This window comes from Mus musculus, chromosome 10 (assembly GCF_000001635.26).
Source record: "Mus musculus strain C57BL/6J chromosome 10, GRCm38.p6 C57BL/6J".
Classification (NCBI taxonomy): domain Eukaryota; kingdom Metazoa; phylum Chordata; class Mammalia; order Rodentia; family Muridae; genus Mus; species Mus musculus.
Genome location: NC_000076.6, coordinates 68053886 through 68059885, shown reverse-complemented (window position 1 = coordinate 68059885; position 6000 = coordinate 68053886). Strand labels below are relative to the sequence as shown.

The following is a 6000-nucleotide window of genomic DNA, read 5'->3' as shown; positions in this document are numbered from 1 at the left end:
GAGCAAGATAAGTGATATAATGCATGTATATTTGAAGTGCTGTGAGCTTCCAGAACTCAATAACTCAAAGTATTACAGTAAATTCCCATTTCTCCTGAATCCAAACTACCAGGGAGCAGAAATAATGAGAAATTTTTTTTTTTTTGGTGCGATTTATAAAATGGTAATGTCCCTGGAGGATTACAAGATCCTAAATTCTTTTGAACAGTCACAGAAAGATTAAATTTTGTTCAGCATAATTTTGTGGTAGGAATGTTTGATAGTATTGTAATTCTTTGAAGATAGTAATTAATCTGTGTGTAGCCCATGGTGATTCTTCTTGTTCAGCCTCAATGTAGATACAGCATCTTGCATTTTCCGGAAACATGGGTTTTATATTTCTAGTTTAATACAACCCTAAAGTGTAGAGCACAGAATAAACCTTACTTACTGCGTTTGATAATGGGCTGTATGGACCCCACTTCAGTGGCAACTGATGACTCCGAATGGTTGCTGTAGAGGATTCCGATGGAAACTCACCCTAGCCCATAGTACCAGGCCGTCTCTTAGAACTCACATTTGAGCTGGGCACCTATTCGAGTCAAGGATGTAAGATCTCTGGGATGTTCGAGGTGTGTGTTTTCTCTCTGCCCCTTGGGGCTCTCCCTTAGCATATCTGCTTTCTTCTCTTCTCATCTGAAAACCAGCATGTACTCCTTGCTCTTTCTGGTAAGTGGGATGCTGGGCCCTGTCTGACACACATGGGGCGATAGCAATCTTCCTTCCTTCAGCCCTATTTGAATTGAAAGAAGAAACTAGGTAAGCCTCAGTGGAGGCAAAACACACTTCCCAAACTCCATCTACCCTTTGGCCCCTCAACACACCCATCTAAGAAGAAGCAAAGGATCATGGTCTAGGAAAATAACAACTGCCATGGACAGAAGGGCTGAGAGTCATCAGGGAGGCAGACTCAGGGTGTCTGGGAAATGAGAATCAACAGCTCCTTAAACACACTGTTCTCAGGATCCCTTTGAGGGGCCCCCAGGAGACATTTGTTCATTTGCTGTATAGCTGTCAACAATCTACTGTACTAGAAACTGAAACAGAGAGATCTCAATTTAATTTTTTAATTCATTAAAAAATGTAAAAAAAAAAAAACCCAAAAAACAAAAACAAAAAACCACAACTCCCCTTGGGACTGGAGAGATGGCTCAACAGTTAGGAGCTTATACTGTTTTTGCAAAGGATCTGAATTTAGTCTCCAGCACCCTTTTCAGGCAGTTCACAACCCCTTATAACTCCAGAAGAGATCTGGTGCCCCTTCTGGGCTCCATGGGAACTGCACCCATGTGCACATACCCATACACGGACAAACAGGTATTTAAAAATAAAACAAATCTTAAAAAAGTATAAAACCCCAAAACCTTAGGTATGCTAATATGTCTTAAGATTAAAATAAAATTCCAGAACAATGAATTAGAAATATGTGAGAAGAGTAACATCATTTTATGTCTGTATTTTACAAATCTCTTTAACATATGGCTTGATTAAAACTAAACTAACAGGCAGATACTCAGTGTCTGACTTTGCCCTTAATCTGTTGTGTTAAGCTGACTTGGCTGAAGTACATGTATAACAAAGGCCTTACCCAGCTTAATAAGGGAGAAGGTTCTTTAACAGCATTGTCTTGTGACATGACCATTGCTTCTGGTCACATTTCAAAAGCTGACAAGGCATAGTTGTTGCCGTACAGTCATGTTCATGAACACTTTGTACTGTTACAATAGTATCCAAGACTCCCCCTTGAACTTTTGCATCATGTAGGATTTTGTAACTTCATGTACCCACAATCTGGAGTATGTGATTGGCTGACCCAGGTTTTGCAAATATTGGAACATTTCGTCACACAATACAAAGAATCACATTTTGCAATATCACTGCCATTCACTGGAAGAATTGTAAACACCCGGAAGCCTTCCATGCCAGGTGACAGAGCAGGCTTTCCAAACTTCTCCTTTTCCCTGGAAGGAAAAAAAAAGGGGTGTTGCTATTTACCTACTAGCAACAAAGACTCTCAGCTGTGTGTCTCACCCTGACAGGTTGCCTGGGTTCAATTTTGGGAAAACTGGAGGCTAAACCTCCATTCACATAAAAACAATCTAGAGGCTGGCTGGACTCAGAAGCTCAAACAACCATATAACCACTTTCCCTGAGCACAGTCACTTTGCTTTGGTTTATGTGGGGGGCTTTGTATGCCTCTTCTTTTATCACATAGAACATTCTAGTAATCAAGGGTCAATGCGTAATAAAACTGGTAATTGCTACCTGCTCCCTAGGGACATTAAATGAGTCAAAACCTCTCCCTTCTTCCCCTCTTCTCTCCCTCCCCTCTCTCCCTTCCTTTCCCTTTCCACCTCTCCCGCTCCCTTCTCCTTTCTCTCCTCTCTCCCTCCTCTTTCCCTTCCCCTAATGCCTTTCCTCTCCTTTAAATGTTCTGTTAAGAAACATAGTGCCAGTAGGAAAGTCTGGTGCCCACTAAGCCACCAACACTTGTGTCCTCTGCTCTCCTCCCTACCCTAAGGACAAATGTCACCCCGGTGATGAAGCAGGGTATCTTTTTAGCATTCCTGTTATATCATTTTGCTTACACATATTGTCAAAGGGTCACACCCACCACCATCACCAGCAAAAGTCAAGGCCCACTTTGATAGTCACTTGTAAAGTTATATTCACACGAACTGAAATGATCCAAAGTCCCAAGTCTGATTATTTAGTCTGATAACTTCTTGTCAAGAAAGGAACGCAATAATACATAAAAATAAAAAAAATCAGACATTTTAAAATTTATGAATAAATTACATCTTGGTAATAAAAGTTTGGGGGTAGGGAATTTAAAAGCCAGAAACCCTGAAAGATGACAGAGTTAAATATAACATCTAATGGAGGAATATTTACAACAGTAAATGCTGTGTTTCTTATTGACCAATGAATTTGCAGGAACCAGGGGCTCCTCCCTGAGCTTCTGAGATATGGCGATTCTCCAAATCGCAGAGGATTAAAAAGGCAACGGACTTCCCCATGCTTAAGCGGCTGCAGACAGGTTTCTCAGGGAAAACAGTAACAATAAAAGCAATAACAAGAACTTACATTCTCAAATGGGGTCCTTACAACATTGTAACCCTGACTTCAAATTACTGGCCGAATGGCAGACACCCTGGCTTTAGAGGGAGGGGCCATCCTGGCTTCCTCCTGGACCAGCTGTGTGATTATGAGCAAAAATAAACAAAACAAAGGCTAGAAAACATCTTGCCGTGGAACACAGAGTGTGTCACAGTGTGTCCCATGGTTACCGCATGTCTAAACCCTCGCTTCTCACTCATGTGCTGTGGAATTGGTGCTCCATACATCATGCGACTTTGTATCGTATGATGCACAACTGTATCATGTGTTGGGCATAATAAAAAAAGTGTCCTTCTTCTGACCAGTTTATGAGGCTGTAATAGAGCAGACACACTTTACTGTTTATGTATTGAAATGACTTTCATTATATATATACCCAGGTGAGCTATTACAGCACAAAGTTTCAGCTTAAACATCATAAAGGTGATTCACTGAATAATTCCAACAACTTGGTTAATTCTCAGGAAAGCAGAGTGGGGGGAAGGCAGAGAGCAAAAGGAATCTGATAGTGATATGATGGATTTAAACCTAGTCACACGGGCTATCATGTGAACACAAAGGCTTTGAACAGCCGGGACTGGTAGCTCACACCTATAATCTCAACAATCCGGAGAGAGGTCTGGCAGAGCTTCAAGGTTAGCCTGGTCTAAAAGAGCAAGTTATAGTCTAGTTAGAGCTATATAGCAAATCAATCGACAGATTGAAACAGCCTAATTTGAAAGCTGACCCCAGTGGCTGAACAAGATGGCTCGGAGGTTAAGAATTCTTACTGCTCTTGTAAAGGACCCAAGTTTGGTTCCCAGCACTGAGTAGGAGAGCTTACAATAGTTTGTTACTCCTGCTCCAGGGGAGCTGACACCCTCTTCTGGTCTCCATGGGTACCCACACACCCCCACATACACACAGAGATACGCACACCTATAGATACACCTATAGATAAGTAAAAGTGAAAGAAATCTTTGAAAAGCAGGCTTCAGACTATATGAAGTAGCATGAGCTTACTAATGCCATAAAAAAAAAAACCAACTTGCTTTAGATGTAAAGAATAAATAGAGTTAACGGGAAAAGAAGAAACAGGATACATCATAGAAACGCTAACCAAAAGAAAGTGGGTAAAACTGCACAGATGCAGACGAAATGAAACCTAAGGCAAAGACGAGGGACTGGGAAGAAGGAAGGTCATTTCAGAACCAGAATAAGATCAATTTATCCAGAAACTCCCCCCAGCCCCCAAATCCCTAAATACTCACGACTTTCAAAATATTTGACATGGAAACGGATAGGGTTATAAGGAAGAAATAAGCAAAGCCATAGATGTAGTTAGGATTTTAACACCAGCCCCACCCCAGTATCAGGCTAAGTGCCTGGGTAAAATTCAGTAGGCTTACAGGAGATTACAAACTGGATCTTACTGATAATTACAGAACATTTTCCACCCCTGTGAGAACAGCAGAATAGACTCTTTTTCTTTTCTTTTTTCTTTTTGTTTGTTTTTGTTTTTCAAGACAGGGTTTCTCTGTGTAGCCCTGGCTGTCCTGGAACTCACTCTGTAGACCAGGCTGGCCTCGAACTCACAAATTCACCTGCCTCTGCCTCCCAAATGCTGGGATTAAAGGCGTGTGCCACCACTGCCGGGCTGGACTCTTTTTTTTTTTTTCAAGTGAGCTTGGAACACATAAAAAGAGAGATCACACTCTAAGCCACAAACCAAATCTCAATACGTAAGAAGGAGTCAGGTCACAAAAAAACCCTATCCTCTGATATAATATTATATAGAAAGTAGTAACAGGGATGGGGGGCGGGGGCTAGCAGGAGAAAAAAAAAACTCCAAACATTTAAAAAAACGAGTCGAATTCTCAAATGAGTCACATTCAGAGATGGCAACAGAGGATACTGAAAGAAAACAAAGTACAGTGTTATGTTAGGAACCCATGCACTAGCCTCTTTGATTTTTTGGTTTTTCGAGACAGGGTTTCTCTATGTAGCCCTGGCTGTCCTGGAACTCACTCTGTAGAGCAGGCTAGCCTTGAACATACAGTAATCCTCCTGTCTCGGTCTCCTGAGTGCTAGAGTTGCAGGTATACCAGCTCACGCAACTCTCCTTTCTTATTTTACTTATAGACAGGGTCTCACTATATAACTCTGCCTGTCTTGGAATTCACTGTGTAGACCAGGCTGGATTCGAACTCACAGAGGCCCACCTGCCTCTGTCTCTGGAGTGCTTGGCCCTGCAGTTCTCCTTCACCTAAGTAAGTACTCAGTGCTGTTTTCACCTCCACTTCTAGGAAGGCTTCCGTGAAATGAAATACGGAGTGACTCTCATTCACTTGATTCACGTTGAAAACCAAACTGAGTGTTCTCAGTGCCTATCCAACACACACAGGAAGTTTGGGGGGGGGGGCTGAGCAGGCCTTGAGATAAACTGATCAAATAATCTGAGTTACCACAAAAATGAGTAAATGGGTGCTCCTGTGGGCAGAACACCATGAGTTTCAGAATAGTAAAAGGTGCGGTAATAAAGACCCGTTTCTGCTTCTTACCTGGAGGCAGTTTGATCTGTCACTCTTCATTAAGTATGCCATGGAGTGAGCATCTCTCCCCCCAAACAGCCTTAATTTTAGCATTCCTGCCCGTGTCTCTTGTCAAATGAGATTTCTGTAACCTTTGATTTGTATCAAGATTTACTTGACTTTAGTCTTCAAAGCATTCAATTCAAAGTTCACCCTATCAGTGGGTGGATTAGCTAGCTGAGTATCTGAAATATCACTGTTGAATGTCATAATGGTTTGTTATATTTGTTATTCTCTCTCTCTCTCTCTCTCTCTCTCTCTCTCTCTCTCT

General features: G+C 41.7%; 1 protein-coding gene across 1 annotated transcript in view; it reads right to left on the bottom strand.

Annotated features, from left to right (window-relative positions):
• Window positions 1-1456: 1456 nt before the first annotated feature.
• Rtkn2 (rhotekin 2) overlaps window positions 1457-6000 on the bottom strand; it is a 78864-nt gene continuing 74320 nt past the window's right edge. Inside the window, exon 13 of the transcript XR_003948599.1 lies at window positions 1457-2000. The gene's annotated coding sequence lies outside the window, so the exon portion shown is untranslated. The remainder of the gene's footprint in view (window positions 2001-6000) is intronic.